Genomic DNA, 23803 nt, shown 5'->3' on the forward strand with positions numbered 1-23803 from the left:
ATTTCATGGCTGCAGTCACCATCTGCAGTGATTTTGGAGCCCCAAAAAATAAAGTCTGACACTGTTTCCACCGTTTCCCCATCTATTTCCCATGAAGTAATGGGACCGGATGCCATGATCTTCATTTTCTGAATGTTGAGCTTTAAGCCAAACTTTTTCACTCTCCTCTTTCACTTTCATCAAGAGACTCTTTAGCTCCTCTTCACTTTCTGTCATAAGGGTGCTTTCTGCATATCTGGGGTTATTGATATTTCTCCTGGCAGTCTTGATTCCAGCTTGTGCTTCTTCCAGCCCAGCGTTTCTCATGATGTACTCTGCATATAAGTTAAATAAGCAAGGTGACGATATACAGCCTTGACGTACTCATTTTCCTATTTGGAACCAGTCTGTTGTTCCATGTCCAGTTCTAACTGTTGCTTCCTGACCTGCATATAGGTTTCTCAAGAGGCAGGTCAGGTGGTCTGGTATTCCCATCTCTTGAAGAATTTTCCAGTTTATTGTGATCCACACAGTCAAAGGCTTTGGCATAGTCAATAAAGCAGAAATAGATGTTTTTCTGGAACTCTCGCTTTTTCGATGATCCAACAGATGTTGGCAATTTGTTCTCTGGTTCCTCTGCCTTTTCTAAAACCAGCTTGAACATCTGGAAGTTCACGGTTCACATATTGCTGAAGCCTGGCTTGGAGAATTTTGAGCATTACTTTACTAGCATGTGAGATGAGTGCAATTGTGCGGTAGTTCGAGCATTTTTTGGCATTGCCTTTCTTTGGGATTGGAATGAAAACACCTTTTCCAGTCCTGTGGCCACTGCTGAGTTTTCCAAATGTGCTGGCATATTGAGTGCAGCATTTTCACAGCATCATCTTTCGGGATTTGAATAGCTCAACTGGAATTCCATCACCTCCACTAGCTTTGTTCATAGTGATGTTTTCTAAGGCCCACTTGACTTCACATTCCAGGATGTCTGGCTCTAGGTGAGTAATCATACCATCTTGATTATCTTGGTCGTGAAGATCTTTTTTGTATAGTTCTTCTGTGTATTCTTGCCACCTCTTCTGAATATCTTCTGCTTCTGTTAGGTCCATACCATTTCTGTCCTTTATCGAGCCCATCTTTGCATGAAATGTTCCCTTGGTATCGCTAATTTTCTTGAAGTGTGGGAAATGCAAATCAAAACCACAATGAGATAATTACCTCATACCTGTCAGGATGGCTCTTACCAAAAAAAAGAAAAAACGTGTGTTGGAGAGTATGTGGAGAAATGGAAAGCCTCATACTTTGTTAGTGGGAATATAAAATAGTGCAACCACTACTGCATATTGAAAATAATATGGCAGTTTCTCCAAAAATTAAATATAAAATTACCATATGGTCCAGTAATTCCACTTCTGCATATATATCTGGAAGTATTGATAGCCGGGTCTCCAAGAAATACTTGTACACCCATGTTTATAGCAGCATTCACAAAAGCCAGAAGGCAGAAGCAACCCAACGTTTATAAATGGGTGAATAGGCAAAATGAATATACATGCAATGGAATGTTATTCAGCCTTGAAGGGAATTCTGACATGCTGTAAGACTGGTGAACTTTGATATTATGCTAAGTAAAATAAGCCCGTCACAAAAAGAAGTATTGTATGATTCCACTTAGATGAGGTATTTTAATCTTATAAATACCTTAACTCATAAACTGAAAGTAGAAGGGTGGTTCCCACCTGTTAGGAGGTGGGGGAAGAAGGGAGTTGTTTAATGAGTAATACTGTTTAGATTTTGAAGATGAAATGTTCTGGATATAAACCTGAGCAAAAATGTGAATATACTTAACACTACGGAACTGTATATTTTAACGTGGCTAAATTATGTTAGTGTGTATTTTACCACAATTTTGGGCTTCCTTGGTGGCTCAGTGGTAAAGAATCTGCCTGCAATGCAGGAGACACAGGTTCCATCCCTGGGTTGGGAAGATCCCCTGAAGGAGGAAATGGCAACCCACTCCAGTATTCTTGCCTGGGAAACTCCAAGAACAGAGGAGCCTGGCGGGCTATGATCCATGGGGTTGCAAAAGAGTCGGACACGACTTAGAGACTAAACAACCACAATTTTTTAAAAACTGTAAACATTTAATTTTTTTTTTTTTTAATGCGGGATTTGAAGTTTTTTGTTTTTTGTTTTTTTTTTAATTTAATTTTATTTTTAAACTTTACATAATTGTATTAGTTTTGCCAAATATCAAAATGAATCCGCCACAGGTATACATGTGTTCCCCATCCTGAACCCTCCTCCCTCCTCCCTCCCCAGGGATTTGAAGTTTTATGTTCTCATGAAATGCAGTTTGGAGCAGAGTAGAAGAAACAATTATCCTTCATTATCCTTTATCACCTACCAGCATACTTCATTCAGCCCAATAGCATTGTTGTTTAACTATTTTTTAAGAATCACATCTTTTCAATTGAATAGTGTTTTTTAATCTTGAAAAATTGGGTTAACTTGATTTTTGGTGTCAGATATGCTGGGTTATATTTTTTATGGACCAGTTCCTGCATGGGACCCATGATGCCAGTCTTCTTTGGATCAGATACTGAGATGGGGCCGGGAACAATGGAGTAGAATTAACAGTATCCAAATGCTATGTTTCACAATGGTTATTAAATGCAAATCATAATATATTGTCCAGCAGGGTCCAAGGGCATTGCGTACCCGTGTTGCTATGGTAAGCGATAGGTTGATAAAAGCATTGTTGGGTTTCTCACATTTGTGCAACCTCTGAGGCAAGGTTTGAAAAGGGGTTTTCATGCTCTGGTCTGAGCAAGCAAGATCATTACTCCGTCTTCTGGCCAGCAGGCTACTATTTCCAACATTTTCCTTCCATCCCAGTTTTGGGCTAGGTGGTCTAACGGGGAAGAAGTTTCATAATTGGTGATTTGTGTTTTCATTTAGTGCTCTCACTTAAATCTCACAGTGTAGTGCTCATTGCTGTGAGAAAGAAAGGGAAGTAGGAGTCCCAGAGAGGGAGAGGGAGGGGGAGGCTAGGGGGCGGGGGGTGGTCCTCAAGATTGAGATTTTATCTTGTGGGTCATGCAGAGTCACCGATGAGTTTTGAGCGGGAGAATGAAAGCACATTTGGAAACCAGATCACTATGGTGTGGAAAATGGATTAAAGAGCCTCGTGGGAGTAGGAGGAGAATGGAGTTAAGCATGGGGTTAAAAAAAAAAATTTCCAGCCTGGGTACATGGATGGACCCAAGAGCCATTCGTATTGATTTGGAACTCATGAGATCGAAATGGTGACAAAAAACAGTTTTGAGCTGTTTGCTGGTTTGTTTGTTTGTTTTTATTTAAAAATGCTTTACATTTTAGTATGTCAAAGTTTTATGAAACTGCTTGAAAAATTTTGCGAAAGGCAGCTTGGCAGAGGGACAATTTCTAGACTTTAGCCCCTACGGATGTGAGAAACTCTAACTTAGTTAAAGAATTACTAAGTGTGCGTGTTAAAGAATGAGAAAATACAAATTAAAAAATAATTTATGTTTTTAGAAAACATCAAGGAATTGCTTTGGGGAAAAAAAGGTCAAAACTGCTTTGACTTCCTGACATTTATTTTGCAATTTAGATCTCTTATTTTGAATTCTGCATTAAGGTTGGGGGTACCAGACTCTTTCCAGTTCTTAGGTCTAAAGGTCTTAACCTGGGTTTCAGTATGGGTTTTGCCTTTTATTGTCTGTGTGACCTTGGGCAAGTTACCTGACCTTCTGGGTCTCAATTTTGTCACCTCTCACATGGGGATAACAATACCTTCTACTAAGGTGGTTAGGAAGGTTAGCTCTTATAGAATGATAACTTTTTCTTTAAAAAGATGTTTATGGGACCTGATTTTACAGTTGGAGAATTGTTTTCTCTCCACGTGGCAACATGGGCTTGTGAGGTAGTCTAGCTTTTAAAACAGGCTGCCTCTGCTGCCATTCTTTTCCCATCCAGGGAGCTGATGGGCCTCAGCTCTCTAGGGGTGTACAGGGCATAAAACAGCTGCAGGAGGCAGGCCTGGTGTGGGGGTGGGGGTGGGCCTGCCTCCTTCCTCCTCCCTCCTTTCTGCCCCAGTGGAGACAGAGTCACTGAGAAGACTTGCACCTGCTGGGGGCCCAGAGTGGAAACTATTCCCAGCTGGTGCCCCTCCCCAGGCTTGAGGAATGGTGATTGTGTTACAGTTTATAAATCAGGCCTCCCCACTGTCTAAAGAGGAAAGGCCAAAATTCCTTCCCCAACATATAAGTCTCCCTACCCCCACAACCCTCCTCAGTATTTAGCCCCATCTTGCTCCTAACAGGCTTCTACAAAAGGGAACTGCCTATAGTTTCTGTACTCCCCACCCCTGCTCCACCCATCCCCCCTCAAAAAAGAAATAACAAAAAACACCCAGGCTGGTTTTTGTTTCTTTTTTTTTTCAGCCGAGCTCTTTGTTTTGCTGGTTCTTCTGTAATGCCCTTCTACCTTTCAAGTAGAATATCCTTCATCTTTTAAGGTTGTGGTAGCATTTCCTTCATCCCCCAGGTCAGGATAGAGGCCTTCTCTGCCCAATAGTGGCCCAAGTATCCACTTACCAGTGCTGATCACACTGTGTTATTTGTGTATTTATCTTCTCCACATCCCATAAGACTCTGAGTTCCTCATGCACGAGGACTTGAGCCTGGGCACATATTAGGCCATCAGTGGCTTCTTATTGGATGAACAGCACAGAGTAGCATCTTAGCCTCCCAACCACCCCAAGACAAATCAGGCCCAGGCTCCTCTGCACAGCCAAGAATCTGTGTTAGCTGTAGGGCTGTACTGGTTTTGAAACTAACTGCTCATCAAGAAAAGCTCCTGGGGCTCCTCTGGTGGCTAAAACAGGAGATGCAGGTTCAATCCCTGGTCCAGGAAGATCCCACATGCTGAGCAGCAACTAAGCCTGTGCACCACAGCTACTGAGAGTGTGCTCCAGAGCCCAGAAGCCACAACTACTGAGCCCATGAACTGCAGCTACTGAAGCCCTCATGCTCTAGAGCCTGCGCTGCAGAACAAAAGAAGCCACTGCAATGAGAAGCCAGTCCATGGCACCTAGAGAAAAGCCCATGCAGCAGTGAAGACCCAGCACAGCCAACAATAAATAAATGGGAACTAGAAACGCTCCTGTCTAAGCTGGAGCCAGCACATGAATGGATCAGTACTCCTTCTTCAATTCTATTCAGAAAGGTGACTTTTACAAAAAACAATGTTTTTGAAACAAAGAAAATGCCCCAATACAGGCCACCCTGATACCTTAAAGAACACGCTCAATAACTTAAGGCCAACAAACCAATATTAACATCCTCATGGCTAAAGAATCACAAGTACAAATATGCCACACCTTTTTCTTAGAATACTAAGAATATCTTTCTGGAACTTCTAAGAATTAATGGTCATTGCCCTTCATTATAATTACTTTTTTTCTTAAGACAGGGATCAAGAATTCTATCCTCTGTGAAATCCTTCAAAGACCTCTTTTCCCTTATAGCGGTGTTGACTTCTATTCCTCAGTCTCTTGGGGCATCTACTTAAAATAGAGATTCTTGGGTCTACCCAGATGTACTAAGAGAAAATTGGGATTTTTTTTTTTTTTTTGGCCATGCCCGTGGCTTGCGGGATCTCAGTTCCCTGATCAAGGCTCGGACCCACTTCCTACAGTGGAAGCATAGAGTCCTAACAACCTGGCTATCAGGGAATTCAGCTAAATCAGGATTTTTAAATAAGCAAATCACAGGAGATTCTTATGCACCCACTCAAATGGTATATAGTCTGAGTTCCTTGGCATCAAGACCCCCATGCAGTCTGAGCTCTACTGCTTCAGCTCTTTGCATAATAGTTCCATCAAAACATCTTGTCCTGGTTGGCACAAGCCCAGCCAACTCCTAACAGCCCTTCAAATCTCAGCTCAGGTGTCTAGGAAGCCCTCCTGGAGCCCCAGGTCTGTGGTGCTATGACAGTCCTTGTGCTTCTCACTCTACTTCTTTTCACATGGTTTAGACAGGCTGTAAGTGTGTTAAGCACATGCATTATGTCTGACTCATCTATCCGCAGGGCCTAGCTCAGAACCTCACAAATAAAGTACTAAATAAATCTTTATTGAAGGAAAAGGAAGGGAAAGAGCTCTGGGAATAAATCTTATCTTCCAGTGGTCCATAGGATGTTGAAAATGTAGTGTTTTGGAGAAGAATCTGGATTTAAATCATTTCTCTGCCACATTCTAATGTGCTACATTACCTCTCTGAGCCTCATTTTCCTCATCTCTGATCTAGGAATAGTATTTACTTTTCAGGGTTAACATATGGGCTAAAGGGTAAAATGAGATAAAGTAAGTGAGGTGCTTAGCTTAATGCCTGACACATTCCAAATTGTGTAATAAGTCACTGAGGGACTCTTTTCTGGAACTGGAGCTAGGCTTACTCTGTACAGCTCTGGAGAGTGAAATCAGGCCCAGTGGATGGAGTCTGCAAGGAGGAAGACTTCAATTCATAGAGGTCTGAGTAGAAGGAAGAACGTTTTACTCAACAGAATGGAAAGACATGGGAGTAGCGAGCGTTCTATCATGGGAGCATGCAAGCCGAGGGTGGATGCTCACCTGTCAGGGCTGATGAAGAGGTGACTGAACCTACATGGGGTTTGGAGTGGGGTGTGAGTGTGGTGAAAGATGGGAGCTCCATGAGGGATTTCTTTTCAGTGCCTCCGTAACTCATTATTCATTCAACCAACACTGAGATTGTCTCCTTGGCTGGGCCCTAGGCTGGGCACTGGAGACATAGCTGAATCTGACAAGTTCGCTATCATTTAGGCGCTCATGGTCTAAATAACGATCATTTACTGAGCATCTACTATGTACCAGATATTTTCATCTTCTCAAAAGTCCTCTAAGGAAGCTTTATTCTCACCATTTTTCAGCCAAATTAAAGCCCAGGTAGACAAAATAACTTGCAAAAAGACTCACAGATTCTGCAAGTATGCATCTGGGGTTAAAATTTAGTCCCTCTTTCTCTAAGGCTGTCATTCAGATGTTAAAAATTCCTTGAAATCTCTGGGAGATTTCCCAAATAGCACCCTTCTGGGCACCAAGCTGATGCTAATGAACATAGTTAAAAGGCTGAGGTCAGCTTCAGGAGGACGTGGTCTCCCTGCAACACGCTCTGTGCCTCAGGGTTCTTTCCAGCTTGGGCTATGTGGAGGGCCCGGGAGAATATGCTGAGGTCAGAGCTCACTGCTCACATGACCAGCCAAGCTGCCTGGGTCAGGGCTCCCTGAGGGAACTTGAAACCTGGCTGGGTTCCATCAGCTCCAGGAATAGCAGCTGACCCTGCTCTCCCCAAGCTGGTGGCCTCCGATCAGGTTCCAGGAGGCCCCAGCAGACTCTGGCCCTCAGCGGCCGCAATCTTTGACCTTGACGCTGCTCTGGGGTGGAGTAATAAGGTTTATTAAGGGTCCCCTGTGTGCAGGGCACCTTCTGGAGGAGGGGACGCCCTTGGAGGGAGGTCTAGGAAGTATAGGATCCATTTTACAGGTGAAGAAATTGGGGTTCAGAAATACTAAGAACTTGTCCGAGGTCACAGTGAGTATGTAGCAGAGCAGGATCTGAGCCTGGAGTGCCTTTGCTAGTCACCCTGCTTCTGTGAGAAGAGAAGAGTCCTCTTGAGACCCCAGAATCATCCTGGGCAGAGGAGACAAATGACATCAACTTTCAAAGTGATGTTATTCCTGCAAAGTGCAGACCATATGCTAAGAAACACAGGATTTAAGAGCCAGCAGAGATCCCCATTCACTTGAGCCTGTTTCCTCACCTATAAAATGTGAATCACACCCACATGGCAGGTGAATAAGCATAAGCATAGATTTTGGAGCTAGGCAGGATTAAAATCCTGACCCTGGCATTTCCTAATGATAAGACCTTGGACAAATCACATCGCAGCCTCTCTCAGCCTGTTTCCTCATTTATTTGTTCCACAAATAGCTTTTGAGCACCTACTGTGTGCCAGGCATTGTTCTAGCAGTGAAAAAAATCAGACAAAAATCACTACCCCTGTCAAGTCTTTATTTTGGAGTTCTGGAAAATAACTCATAGGATTGTTACAGGGATTAAATGGGGGAACATACAGTGGTGTGATATGTCTGGTAACGTAATGATGTCTGGCAAATAATAAGTAGTTAGTTTAATGATATGATTACTATGATGTGAACCTGCCTGGTCAGTGCTCAGTGAAAAAACATTTCGTTTGATACTGAATTTAACCATTTAAGAGGTAAAGGAACTGACACCAGAGAGGGCATGCAATACCTCCAGTTGTCTAGCAAGGCAATGCTAAGTTCCCAACTCCTAGTCTGGTGTTTGCACCAACATCCACTAAACCCAGAGGGCTGTTTCTGACCAAGGGAGCCAAGGAGATAGGGAGGAGGACTGAATCTTACAGCTACTGAGGTTTCAGGTAGGCTTGTGGCTAACTGATAGACTCTAGAGCCCAAGTGGGCTTTAATGCTCTTGATGTCAAATGCTTCCTGTTTCTCAGATGTGGCAGGAGTGTCCCAGGTCCTGCCTCCATGTGGGCACACGGTAGGATGGGCTGAGGATGGGGTGAGGTGATGAACAGCCGAAGACGCAGGGTGCTGTGCAGTGCCAGTTTCATGGATATCCCAGCTGAGTGATTGCACAGGGACCCACGCTCAGTTTAATGCTCTGCCATCACCACCTTGAGATTCTTAATGATTTTTGAACAAGGGGTCCTGTCTTTTCATTTTCATTCCACTGGACGCTACACACTTTGTAGTTTGTGTAGATGCTGTGCTCTGGGGTGGGAGGCAGCCAGGCCTGACCTGTGGTGGTTCTGGGACTTGTCAGAGGCTTGTCAATCCTATGGGCCAATGATTGAGTCACCAACAGACAGGAAAGAAGCCAGGTCAAGTCCTACCATAACAGGTCTGACCTGAGACTGCAAATCTCTAAGAGGCGGTAACCCAGCAAGGGAAAGACAGCCTCTAAGGAGGTTCTGGAGGTACAACAGGAACCCACAGAGAAGGAGCTTGATCTGAGGGGGATTTCAGCTCAGTGTGAGAAAGGCTTTTCTAATAGTCAAAATGTAACCCTGATATGTAAAGCATAGCTCAATGAAACTGTTAAAAATATAATCATAATACTGGCAGGTAACCTCAACAGAGTGCTTACAATGAGCAAGGAGTTGTGCTAAGCACTTCACTGAAAAAACAGAGGATAGTAGAGTGGTTGAGAACACAGGCTCTGCAGCCATGCTGCCTGCTTTCAATCCCGGCTCCACCACGTATTAGCTGTGTGACTGGGAGCAACTTAATTGACTTCTCTCTGTCTCCATTTCATCATCTGGAAAATGGTGATAAGAAGGGTATCTACCTCCTGGAGTTATTGTTATTAAATGAGTTTACATATGGAAAGGGCTTCCCACTCGGCTCAGTGGTAAAGAATCTGCCTTCCATGCAGGAGACACAGGAGACCTGGGTTTGATCCCTGAGTCAGGAAGATCCCCTGGAGGAGGAAATGGCAACCAACTCCAGTCTTCTTGCCTGGAAAATCCCATGGATGAAAGAGCCTGGTGGGCTGCAGTCTAGGGCATCACAAAGAGTCTAAGACAACTAAGCGAACTGAACACACATTTGTATCTAAATGTTTGTCAGTTATTGTTTTTTTTTTTTAATCCTCAGGATAATCCTATAGTGTAGGTATTATTTAGCATTATTTCCATTTAGTTCAGTTCAGTTCAGTCGCTCAGTCATATCCGACTCTTTGTGACCCCATGGACTGCAGCATGCCAGGCCTCCCTGTCCATCACCAACTCTCAGAGTTTACCCAAACTCATGTCCATTGAGTCGGTGATGCCATCCAACCATCTCATCCTCTGTCATCCTCTTCTCCTCCTGCCCTCAATCTTTCTCAGCATCAGGGTCTTTTCAAATGAGTCAGCTCTTCGCATCAGGTGGCCAAAGTATTGGAGTTTCACCTTCCACATCAGTCCTTCCAATGAACACCCAGGACTGATCTCCTTTAGGATAGACTGGTTGGATCTCCTTGCAGTCCAAAGGACTCTCAAGAGTCTTCTCCAACACCACAGTTCAAAAGCGTCAATTCTTCAGCACTCAGCTTTCTTTACAGTCCAACTCTCACATCCATACATGACCACTGGAAAAACCATAGCTTTGACTAGACGGACCTTTGTTGGAAAAGTAATGTCTCTGCTTTTTAATATGCTGTCTAGGTTGGTCATAACTTTCCTTCCAAGGAGTAAGCGTCTTTTAATTTCATTGGCTGCAGTCACCATCTGCACTGATTTTGGAGCCCAGAAAAATAAAGTCAGCCACTGTTTCCACTGTTTCCCCACCTATTTGCCACAAAGTGATGGGATCGGATGCCATAATCTTAGTTTTCTGAATGTCGTGCTTTAAGCCAACTTTTCCACTCTCCTCTTTCACTTTCTTCAAGAAGCTCTTTAGTTCTTCTTTGCTTTCTGCCAGGAGGGTGGTGTCATCTGCATATCTGAGGTTATTGATATTTCTCCCAGCAATCTTGATTCCAGCTTGTGCTTCATCCAGCCCAGCGTTTCTCATGATGTACTCTGCATAGAAGTTAAATAAGCAGGGTGACAATATACAGCCTAGATGTACTCCTTTTCCTATTTGGAACCAGTCTGTTGATCCATGTCCAGTTCTTTTTTTTTTTTTTTGAAAACCACTGAACCAAAGGTATTGTTCACCATGCGAAGAGCTATTCAAGACACAGTAATTTACATCAGAGTTAAGGGAGAGGAAAACCTAAGACACTAGAAAATCATATCAGAATCTTTAACTCAAACTATAGAAAAAAAATTGAGAAAAACAATGTCATATTACAGCTGTGTTGCCACGTGTGTGCTCAGTCGTGTGATCCCATGGACTGTAATCTGCCAGGCTCCTCTGGCCATGGGATTCTCCAGACAAGAATACTGGAGCGGGTTGCCATTTCCTTATCCAGAGAATCTTCCCAGGGATTGAACATTTGTCTCCTTCGTTGCAGGCAGATTCTTTACCACTAGCACCACCGGGGAAGCCCTTATATTACATATATAATGTATCTGTCTATATATGAGTTCATTTTTATACATGCAAACTGCCATCTAAGGGGAGATGAAGAAAATGAGAGCTCATATCTTTGCATGCTGCTGCTGCTGCTGCTAAGTCGCTTCAGTCATGTCCGACTCTGTGCGACCCCATAGACGGCAGCAGCCCACCAGGCTCCCCCATCCCTGGGATTCTCCAGGCAAGAAACTGGAATGGGTTGCCGTTTCCTTCTCCAACCATGTCCAGTTCTAACTGTTGCTTCCTGACCTGCATATAGGTTTCTCAAGAGGCAGGTCAGGTGGTCTGGTATTCCCATCTCTTTCAGAATTTTCCACAGTTTATTGTGATCCACACGGTCAAAGGCTTTGGCATAGTCAATAAGGCAGAAATAGATGTTTTTCTGGAACTCTTTTGCTTTTTTGTTGATTCAGTGGATGTTGGTAATTTGATCTCTGTTTCTTCTACCTTTTCTAAAACCAGCTTGAATATCTGGAAGTTCACGGTTCACATATTGCTGAAGCCTGGCTTGGAGAATTTTGAACATTACTTTGCTAGCACATGAGATGAGTGCAATTATGTGGTAGTTTGAGCATCCTTTGGCATTGCCTTTCTTTGGGATTGGAATGAAAACTGACCTTTTCCAGTCCTGTGGCCACTGCTGAGTTTTCCAAATTTGCTGGCATATTGAGTGCAGCACTTTCATAGCATCATCTTTCAGGATTTGAAAGCTCAACTGGAATTCCATCACCTCCACTAGCTTTGTTCGTAGTGATGCTTTCTAAGGCCCACTTGGAACACATTCCAGGATGTCTGGCTCTAGATGAGTGATCACACCATCATGATTATCTGGGTCGTGAAGATCTTTTTTTGTACAGTTCTTCTGTGTATTCTTCCCACCTCTTCTTAATATCTTATCCTTCTATTAGGTCCATACCATTTCTGTCCTTTATTGAGCCCATTTTTGCATGAAATGTTCCCTTGGTATCTCTAATTTTCTTAAAGAGATCTCTAGTCTTTCCTATTCTATTATTTTCTTCTATTTCCATTTAATAGGTATGTAAATTGAGACAGAGGAGCCTGGCAGGCTATAGTCCAAGGTCGCAAAAGAGTTGGACACAACTTAGTGACTAAACAACAATTAAAATTGAGCCTTGGTTTCCCAGGTGGCTAGTGGTAAAGAATCTGCCTGCAATGCAGGAGACTTGGGTTTGATCCCTGTGCCTGGAGAAGGAAATGGCAACCTACTCCAGTATTTCTGCCTGGGAAATCTCACGGACAAAGGAGCCTGGTGGGCAACACTCCATGGGGTCCCGACAGAGTCAAACATGACTAAGGGACTAAACAACAACAAACTGAGCCTTAGAAAAGGTCAGTGACTTGTCAATCACAGAGTTGGTAAGTGGTAGAGCTAAGATTGGAGAAGGAAATGGCAACCCACTCCAGTGTTCTTGCCTGGAGAATCCCAGGGACGGGGGAGCCCGGTGGGCTGCCATCTATGGGGTCGCACAGAGTCGGACACGACTGAAGCGACTTAGCAGCAACAGCAGAGCTAAGATTTGACCAGCAGTCAAGGAACTTTCACCTTCCACCTTCAGAGTTAGGTCCGAGCTCACGAACATTAGCCCGCTGCTTAGACCAGAGTAGGCATCTACTCTTTGTTAAATTGACTTCCCTGGTGGCTCAGACGATAAAGCGTCTGTCTACAATGTGGGAGACCTGGGTTCGATCCCTGGATCGGGAAGTTCCCTGGAGAAGGAAATGGCAACCTACTCCTGTACTCTTGCCTAGAAAATCCCATGGACGGAGGAGCCTGGTGTCCATGGGGTTGCAAAGAGTTGGACACAACTGAGCAACTTCACTTTCTTTCTTTCTTTCTTAAATTAATCAATTAATCATTATTTCTTTCATCTCTGAGATAGTAATCCTCTGGGAAATGTGTGCTTTGCTGGAGGAGGAATCAGGAACCCAGCTGTTTTGGGGTTTCTTACCAATTGTTGACCTCCACATAATTATCAAATATGACGTGCTCTGTGTCTTCTTAATTAATTGCCTAAGTGCTCCCTCCTTTCCTCTATGGGCACTGGCCAGGCTCCAGTCTCATTATCCCTCTGTACTCTAAACTTAGCACCACTGTATACTAATCTTGGTCTCTCACATCTGCATAGCATTTCATATTGTGCAGACCTCTGGACAGATCCCAGACAGCCAGGGGTGTGCAGTCTGGACCCATTGGGGAGCTTGGAGGGTTGCTGCTTTCTGGGTGATATTTGGGTATCTTCTGAGGCAAGGCGTGGGCTGAAAGGGTCATGGCCCTCACCAAAGAGGGTTCACTGCCACTCAAGCTTAAGACCTTGGATTCAGAACCAGGGCTCAAGGAGGATTGTCTGAAGGCAGGCAGTCCTCAGCTCCTCTAGAATCTTAGAGAGTATCCCTCTATGAACTTCCAACTTAGGGCTGGGGCTCTAAAACTCATCCCTGTCGTTGAATTTCTTTTTCCCAAATTGCCATCAACTTATATTAGGATTGCTGTGGGACATAGAGTTGAGTGCCACCGTATCTATGTTAATAACAACAGCAAGCACTCACTCTGTGTCAGGTACTGTTTTAAGTGCTTTGTAAATATTAACTCTCAACTCTCACACAAACCATGTGAGGTGGGTACTGTTTCCCTTTAACTTACAGAAATTCAGCCTTACTTGCTGTGAATAAAAAGAGAGATGGAAAGAAAAACCCCAATTAACATACTGAATATTTCACTCACTCAGCATATGCCTCAAGATGAGTGTGTCACGGGAGAGGCAAATGCTATTCCTTCTGTTCATATCAGTCTCTATATGCCTCTTGTAATCCATGGTGTGTGTGCATTTTGCCACAGTGAGTGTTATTCTAGTACTTTTGGCCCCAAGCAAGCCAATCTCTTCATCAAATACCTCACTAAAGAAACAGAAATCTGTTCCAGAGCTAGAGGACAAATTGGCTGGGCTGCTGAGAAACAGTTCTGTACTGTACGTAATGGGGGATCGAAAGGTTCCCAAGGTTAATTTTTACACAGCTTTGTAGAACCTTAGCCCAGGTAAGTTTTGACTGGACTGTAGTTCACAAATAGAGTGACCAACCATCTCAGTTTGCCTGGGACTAAAGCATTTCTGGGGCTTAAGACTTTCGGTGGTAAAACTGAGCAACTGGACCAAGTTGGTCTCTATCACATAACACATCTCTGGGGCTGCGTGAGAGCCCTGTTGAGGTCATGGTCCACTCTGTCATTCTTTAGGAGGCTCTCAGGAGAAATTCTTGTCTGACCTTCGTACCAAGAATAGTTGTATGTCTCCTAAGGAATAAGTGGTTTGTTTTCATCTCATGAACACAGTGAACTGTGTAAGTGCACAGGCTTCCCTTTTTGCCTTGGCTCCTGAAAGTCTTAGAGCTAAAAAGGTGGGACATGAATTTAGCTGAATTTGTCACTAAGTTCTGTACTTTTTGCACCATCCCAGGCTCCACTTGGTCTCTGTTTTGTTTTTCTCAATCTTGTCTTAATGATCATGTTTTACTTAAATGTTTTTCTAGATTTTAAGATGGGATAAAATTAAACAATTCTTAGAGTCAATGTACCTTGCCAATAGTCATTAAAAATCTGCAATGATCTGCAAAATTTATGTGTACATACTTTTTTTTTTCCTCCTGGGGAGAAGGAGCCATGGGTTTTAATTTTCTAAAGGAGTAATTGGTGTAAATGAACCAAGAAACAAATGCTTTTACTTGAAGGAAGTTGGAAGATTGAAAGTTTCAAGTGTAATACATAATGGTATTTTAAAATGTTGGAGTGGTGGTACGGAGGAATGTTGGTGGGGCAGAACATTAGAATAGTAGAAAGAGGAATGCTGGTGGGGTGGAGTGCCCCCCGTAATGGAATGGCAGGGTAAAAGAATGTGGTATGCTGGGATATTGGTGTGTTAGAATTTTAGTATTTTTGGAATGTTGATGTGTTTGGGTTCCTAGAACATCTCCTTCTAGATGTCCTGGTATCCTCCTTGCTTAGTGGTACCTTAGGGTCAGGCTTCTCTCTGATTCAGCCTCTAAATCTTCTACATCCCCTACTCAGTGCCCTACAAGAGGTCAGTGAGGGTTGGTTGCTAGGGCCTTGAGCTAATAGGCACCAGGCTGGCTCATGGGCTTCTGTCAGTTTTGCACGTAGATGCCTATTCCTTCCTGACTTTGCCTATTCTTCTTTGAGATATAGCTCAAATACCTTGCAGACTCAGGACCCCAGTAGACCACCTTGTCCATTTCTGTGTTTTCAGTGTTTATCTCACAGCATGCCCAGAGGTCATGCCAAGCTTATGGCTACTCTAGGGTAGCCTGGCTAAGCTGCTGCCCAGTGGGCCATCTGTAGATGGGACTCCTAGGGCTGGAGTTCAGCTTCTGGGGATGTTAGTCTAAAGGCAACTCAGGATCCTTGGAGTTGACCATGAGCAGGGGAAACCAGGGGAAGCTGTGGAACAGTTGAGGTTTCATTACCAGAGGAACCTGATCTAAAGGCCAAATCCAGGAGTTGAGCTAGGGCAGAGACTGCCACCCTTGGCCTGGTGTTTAGAATGGAAATGGAGCAGGAGTTGGGGTAAGGGTGGGTTCTTGGATATTCTCTCCTACTTTTTCTCGATTCATTTATTCAATTAGCTAACTTTGCTGAGGCCTCTCTATGAAGACTTGCCTTATCATACCCTGGAGTTGACAGTCTATAATGGAGGAGAGTGGCACATAGACAGTGACAACCCAACGTGGTCTGGGCTGTGACACGGGGAAGTTGTAAGGGCTGTGGGAGTCCAAAAGATCTTCCTATAAGAATGCTGTTTGAGCTGACTTTGGAGTCAGGATGCAGTTGGGGGGTATCTGCATGGTGGGAAGGCTGTCTCAAGGGCCAAGGCACATGGAAGTTCCCTAGCATCTAGGTGTGGGCTCAGATCAAGGTGCTAATGATTGCAGACTGTCCAGTTCTTTGGGCCAACAAGTTTGATCTGTCCAGGTCTAAACTAATTGTCTTCAGACCTCTTGCCCCAGCTATTCTAACAACTGACAAATTTAAGTCTCTTGGAATCATTTCCAATCGGAGGAGGTAATTGGCTGTCAATGTCTGGAGACATTTCCTGATTGTGAGAGAATAGGATGGAGGTGCAAAGCCTCTTACCTCCAGCCATCCTGCTGCCGTGCCCTTTCTTCGGGGCCCATATCTTAGCCAGGCCCTCATCCCAGTAGCTGGGTGGACCATGTATTTGCTTGCTGTCCATCTCAGTTACATCAACTTTAAAATGAGCTCCATGGTGGGGTGGGGAATATTCACTAAACTGGAAGGCAAGGGAACTGCATTCAAACCCTGGCTCTTGAATGAGGCTTCACAGGTGGCACTGTGTGAAGTTCGAAAGGGCACTTCTTCCCTCCAGGCCTCAGCTTTGCCATCAGTGAAGGGAGGGAAAGGATGTGGAGATCACTAAGACCTCTTCCTGGCCTGACATTCTGTGCCTCTGTTGAATCAGTGTTCTGCTTTCAGCCTGTTCCTTTGAAATAGAGGCCACATGACAGAGAAGACTCTCACTAAGCCTCTCTGAACCTCAGTTTTCTCATTTGGCAAACTGGGGTAATACCTACCTCCCCAGGTTTTGTGAGGCTTCTATGAGCTAAAAGCGCTATGATGACGATGGCAGTGGTAATGGTGATGATGAAGATGGTGATGATGACCTGTCTGCATAGCAGCCAATCTCTTGGAATCCTGCCTGAGGTCACACAGCAAGGCCGTGGTGTGGTATGGGACTGACCAGGAACACCTTAGTAGTACAGTGTATTTATATATCACTTTCCATCACACATTCTTGTTGAACAGTTTATTGTTGATACACTGGTTCAAAAGCCTTAGAATACCCCCATGAGGCCCACAGGACCAGAATCCTCTCTTTAGATAGAGAGGAAGGTAATACCTCAAGGTAAACCTATAAACAGTAGTGGCCTGTACCCCAGGACTGGTGTTCTGGTGGTGTCCACACGCATGAGGTCACATGGACATATGCTGCTGCACCCTGTGAGCAGCCCCATGTGAATATGTGGGTACCTGGTACATTAGCCACCTGGGGTGAGTCAGTAGCTGCCTGTGAAGCCAGCAGAGAGGAAACATATACCCAAACCTACAGAAAGGAGTACTCCTTAAGCCACTATACTGATCTGGGGTGTGAGGGAATTAGGGTGTTTAGGGTATAGGGTGAGGAGTTGGGAGGTGGACTCACCCTAAATTGGGGCCTCCTCTGCTGGGCCTAATAATCAAGGGAGGCTTTGATTCCTGCAGTGTTGTTGAAATGGTTTAATTGAAGCTAATGGGAGAATATTTGTGACGAATATGGACAATACAGGCAATGAGCCTCAACAAAAGCTGGCTGGGGGAAGGCTGATGAACTGAAGACAGGTCTGATGGGAACTAGGCTAAGGCTTCAGGGGTGAGCCCAGAAGGCTGACCTGGGTCTCTGTCCAGCCCTGGTCTAATACCTAAACTTCATGCTTGTATGGAATCAGAGAAAGTGAAACTCACAGAGTTCTGGGATTCGAATCAGGATCAGGATTCCAGAATTATAGACTTTAGCATCACATATGGTAGTTATAGAAAATTTTGGAAACTAATCATTTGACAATTGGAGACCCTTGAGAAAAATTTACACTATCCTTCTCCAACTTTCTTTTAATAACAATAAATAACATCTGTTGCACATGTCATACCTTCCAAAGTCCTTTTACATCACTCCATCACACTGGAGTGGGTGGTATTCTACCTTTAGGTTAAGTAATGTGTAGTTCAAAATGAGCCAGTTGGGACTGGAACTCAGCTTTGCAGAATAAATTCTATTTTTCATATGCCAAAGTTTTGATACCCTTGTCTTCAAGAGTTGTAAAAACACTTTTAACTATTTGGTATAATGTGTCCAAATTTTTGGAAGTTTGTTGAGTAAATTTTGCACGTTCATGTACCGTTTTCTTAATGCCTTCTGGCAAACTGCAGTGCTCTAAAATGTGATTATCGTTGTTGCATCAGCATAATCAGGGCTGGTACATTCTGCGATAGCTTTTTGGCAGGTTTTATCATCCAGCACTATTTTCAGTGAACAAAGGACTTAAACAACATATCCGAGAATAGATTTAAAGTCACGAATGTAAAGACTGAACTTCAAGTCGCTCTAGGTTTAGTCAGAACATGTTCCAATCTTCTTAGAACAAAAAGTTAAACTACCAACAATGAAGAAAGAAGAAACAAGAAAATAAACCTCCCTGAATAGAATCGCATAAGGCCACACGGAGGTATGGTTGTGGTGAGGAAGGGGTGTCTCTCGTGGAGGAAAGCTTTGTTTATGATGCTGCTGGTAACGTGGGACAAATCCCTGCGCTTCTCTGGGTCTCAGTTTTCCCCAGTTACAAATGGGATAATAATTCCTGTCTTGGGAAAGTTGGGGAATTTATCAGCCCTGGGGGAGATCTGCAGCCACAGATGAAACGGCTTAAAGACGAGGTGAATGGGGGAGGGGTGCGGAACAGCAGGGAGCTGCGAGGGGCTTACGATCTCCATGGTAACGCGCGGCAGCCTGGAGAGGAGGCGGGGCTTGGGAACCGGCTGCCGCAGGGTTTGAAATTGAAGGTTTCACAAAGAAAGCTCCCTTCTCCCAGGAGAAAGGCCTTCTTGGAGACGGAGCTCTGCACTCGGACAGGCCTCTGCGCCGAGTGCACTCTGCTTTTTGCCTCGTGTTATAGACACGGAGAACAGGTCCACAGAGAGGTCGAGAGTCTTCAGCAAATCACTGGCAGGGTAGGCATTCCTGACCTCTGATCCGTGCTCTGGTCTGTACCAAAATGCTGTTTCTCTGAACGTTGGTCTCCCCGAGTGTACAATGAGACAACTGAAAGAGTAGGTTTCCAAGGACACTTTGCGCCCTGAGAGTGTTTAATCAAACTATTAGCAAACACAATGGAGATGGTGAATACTAAGATGAGGATCATGCAATCTGTGAGGCACGGGCTGGTTTTTCTCTGGGTCCCCCACCCCAACACGTGGTGAGGCACAGAGGGGACATCTGGTATTTGTGGAATGAATGTTTGTGTCAATAGACACAGTCATTCTTTTGTTCCAACAGGTTTAAAGAGCACCTACTAAGTGCCAGGTTAGTTCAGAGAAGGGCTCACTCACTGAGGGCTGAAGCCTTGCTGGCCGAGGAAGCCCTGAGTGCAAGAGATGGCTGCCCAAGCAGGTGCAGGTGAAGGAGAGGATGTCTGCCCTCTGCCCTACAAAATGCCCTGCATTCATGTCCTGGGGATTCCTGGCCAACCGTGATTTCTCCCAATCCCCAGGCTCCGGAAGGGCAGATTTCGTCCTCAAGGATCCTGCTAGACAATGAGGAAGGCAGCCAGGCCAAGACCTTTTCTTGGAAAACCTCGAAAATTTCTGTGGAAGAAAAGGCTGGGGCAGATGGCCCCTGCTGGCTTCTCCTAGGAGTGCACACTTTGTTTTTTGTGTTCTTTCCCAACTGGCTTATAGGACGGAAGGAGGGCATGCCTCTTCCTCACCTGTAGGGCAAAAACAGCACTGCACTGGGAGTCCGAGATTGGATTCAAATTCTGACTCTACCTCCAGCTCAATGTGTGGGCTTGGGCAGGTTGTTTTTCTTCCTGGTCTCACTTTGCTTAAAAAACCCCAAAATATATGGGGATAGTGATCTTCATAGTGGTGTAGTAAGAGTCAAATGAGAAAATGGTTATGAAATCCCTCTTACCTCCCCACCAAAGTTATATTTATCATTTACTGTGATCCAAAGATTTTACAAACTTTATCTATAATCCAAGCAATAATCCTGCAGTGTTGGTGTTTGTTATTTAGCATATGAGGCTCAGAGGAGTGAAGACGTTTGCCCGAGCTCACATAGTTAGGAAGCCACAGAGCCAAGATGCAGACCTAGGTCTTTTTGACGAAAGTATAACTATATCAGCAGATCCCTTGGAATCTCATTCCTTCACCAAATGACATTTATTGAGCATATACCATGAGCTAGGTGGCAGCTGGGGTAGATTAATAATATACTATCAATCGGGATGTTGGGAGGAAACAGATGGCATTTCTCAAATTGGATACTTTGAGAGGGGTTTTAATAAAGGGATTATGTAATGCAGGGAAGAGGAATAGGGCGATACTGCAGGGCAAGTAATACTGAGGCACTAGTTACTACCCTTAGGCTTAAAGGAGCAAGGAGGGAGCAAGAATCTGGAGTCAAAGAGAGCTGTGATAAGGGCAGTCTGACAGGAGCTATGTTCTTGGTATAGAGATGCAGCCAATCCATGATGTTACCTCAGGCAGGAAGCTAGGGGAATTTATACTCTGCTGGGACTTTGGTTGGCCAAATCCTACTAGAATCCAAGGGGACAGTAATGCCTTAAGGTAAACCATACAAATCTTCCTGTTAAGATATGGATCAAGGTCAAGAAAGGAAGAAAGTAGGTCTAGAGTAGCAAACAGAAGATAACACAAAGACCTTTTTTTAACTCTAAGGAGCAGCTCACCAAATAATGGAGAAGACAGGTATATTCACAATTGTAATGAAATATGTGAAAAGAACTATATCAGTAATCTACCCTTGTGTAACAAACTATACCAAGACATGTGGCTTAAAATAATAACCATTTATTAATATTTGCTAATGAGTCTATGAATTGGCTTTGGGCTGGGCTTAGCTGGTGGTTCTTCTGCTGATCTCACCTGGGATCATTCAGTAGCTGCTGGTTGGCCTGGGGAACCTCAGTGGAGAGTTCACATATGTTCTACATGGTCTCTTCTACCAGCAGGCCAGCCCAGGCTTCCTTACATGGTAACACTGCATTCCAAGAGGGTGAGAGAGGAAGCTGCAAGGTCTTCTGAGGCCTAGACTCAAAATAGCACAGTGTAACTTCTGCCACTTGCTGTTTGTCAAAGCAAGTTGCAAAGTCAGCACAGAAACAAAGGATGGGAAAATGCATTCCACTACTTGATGGGAGGGGTGGCATTACATTGCACTAATGTAATACCATGTAAATTTGTATAACCTATCTTAATGGTAAGCCATCTTTCAACCATTGGAGAAATAACAAAATCATAGCACTTTCCAAACTATTCTAATTGTGTATTAACCTATCAGTCTTCCCCCAATAGCCTAAGAGCTCCCCAAGGATGTGAATTATAACTGATTGATTTCTTTGTTCCTAGAGCTCAGGGCAAGGCGCCCCAAACATATTAAATGTAGTTTGTTAAAAGACTATGGCTGGGGGTGGGGCTGGTGAATGGTCTACTTGTCCAAAGCATTGGAGCCACAAATGGGACTCTCTTTAAATATAAAGTTGACACTATAGAACACTTCCCCTACCTCACTGAGACCCTTTAACTATTGCCATGGTCCACCAGGGTCAGATTCAATCCCCATATCCTCCATAAAGGTGTTCAGACTACTTCTTTCCTCCTGTTTCAGAATCTCTGCAACTCTCATGGCCTATACCCCACAGCTTGACATTTGCTTTCAAAATCTTATTGCTCTCTAGGGGTCTCATGGGTCAAACCTACTTTTCATCTCTAGTGAGTAAATCCCTAAGGGCAGGACTGCATCATGTATCCTTAAGAACTTGTCAACATGGTGGACCCACAGTACATCCTCAGTCAACACTCCCTACGTGGATCATGCACTCTGGGCAGCCTAGACCTTATGAGGTATGTAGAAGGCATGTAGGGAGTCATTCACACCCTTGCAAGGGTTCCCAGATCTCTAGGATAGAGCAAGGCATGTTTCCCTTGGGCTCTGACCTGCGGCCTGGGCCTTGTTTGTCCGCACTCTGGCCCCTGGGCTAACTGGACCCAGACCAAGAGGAACAGTGTCCCAGTTGGCGGTGGAATGACCTCCTCCTGACAAGAGGAGAGATGTCCAAGGTTTGAGCCATTTCTTACGGGCAAGAGAACCATCACTGTCAGACTTCTGACATTTCAGGAACAAAGGGGCAGTTATTGACTAGGTCCCCAAAGCAGAGCTCCTGGGTGGCAAATTTCACTTCAGTGTCACAAAGAACATAAAAAGCTGTCACATAAGGTACCAAGCTCCTTCCAATGCTATAAATTCTTTCCCAAGGCTCCCCCTTGCCCACAGGATGAAACCCAAGCCCCTTGATGTGGCCAGGCTTCAGGACTTGGCCCATATACCCCTTTAGCTTCATCCCTTACCATTTCCCACATTGTAGCCTCCACCAAACTCAACTACTGATTGTTTCCTTGAGATCACCATTTGCTCTCTTAGCCCTCGGTCATTGTGTTTCAGTTCCCTCTGCCTTGAATGCTGTTCTCCATCTTGTACCACAAACTCCTTTTCCTTCAAGACTTAATTTACAGATCACTTCCTCCAGGAAGCCTTCCCTGAAGCCGTTGGCTGGGTTAGGGATCTCCTGTAGATACCGTAGCTATGAACTCCTTGAGGATGGAAACTGGGACTTCCTTTAGCCCAGATTCTGGCAGAGAATCATTGTCAGTGATGTTGAAGGAACAAACAAATGTACATGATTAGGGGAGGCTGGAAAACCACCTGACGGGTGCTATAAAACCGAGTGGAAGGTTCTAATATTTCCACGTTGTACGATTCAGTACCTCCTAATTCTTGGTCAAAGATTCAGACTTGGGCTCCACTCCATCTGGGGCCCCCTCCCCAGCAAGCCACCTCCACCCCGTGCCCTCTGAGTGTTCGTTCCCAGGCAGGCACACACACGTATTCTGAACGTAACCAGGAAAGCAATTTACAAGAAATAATTGCCCGCCGGTCGATGTGTGCTTGAGAGCAGCGGTGACCTCAGACTATTTCTGTCCGTGCGTCAGCCCACTCCGCTTCCTTCCTCTTCGGCTGCCCTGAGGGAGGGGGTTCCTGCTGCACAGGTTGGGCAGCGTGTTTCCAACCCAGGACTGAGGCAGGCCAACACCCGTGTGAGCCAGCTCTGGGGGCTGATTGAATTCAAATGGGAAGTGCAGAACAAGGGCAAGGGGGAGGAGCTTTACGGGGGCCTGGGATGTGTAGTTCACAAAGGCAGCACACAAATCTGTTTTTCCACCTATCCCCACCCCATCCACAGGCTCTGCAGGGGAGATTCTGCTAGGCCTTGGGGCCCTGCTCAGTGTGAGGTCTCCTTCTAGCCTCCCCAGCTCTGAATTCTCTTTGTTCTTCCTGGCCAGTCGTTCTCAAAGGGTGGTCCCAGACCAGCCCTGCCTGGAACTCATTAGGAATGCAAATTCTGAGGACTTACTCCAGACCTACCCAATCAGACACTCTGACGGCAGAGGGGGCGGGGAAAGGGGGGCAAGGGTCTGTGTTTTAAACTAGCCCTCCCTCTGATTCTGACCTTGGCTGAAGTTTGAGGACCACTTCTTAGGCCACTGATGACCATTTGAATTTTTAGAATTTACAGATCTTCTCTCCCTAACAGACCAAGAGCAGTCTAAAAGTAAGGTCCTTATAGGATTCTTCCTTTAACCTACCAGAAGGTGCTCTGAGGAAAAATCTCTGAGGATTTTCCTGATGTGGATACCAAGGAGACAGACAGGATCCGTCCTGTGAAAGGTCACAGAGTCCATCAGTGACTACACCCCCTGCCTGTCACACGTTCCCGCCACACATGAGTG

The sequence above is a fragment of the Bubalus kerabau genome, chromosome 6 (assembly GCF_029407905.1).
Source record: "Bubalus kerabau isolate K-KA32 ecotype Philippines breed swamp buffalo chromosome 6, PCC_UOA_SB_1v2, whole genome shotgun sequence".
Lineage (NCBI taxonomy): Eukaryota > Metazoa > Chordata > Mammalia > Artiodactyla > Bovidae > Bubalus > Bubalus kerabau.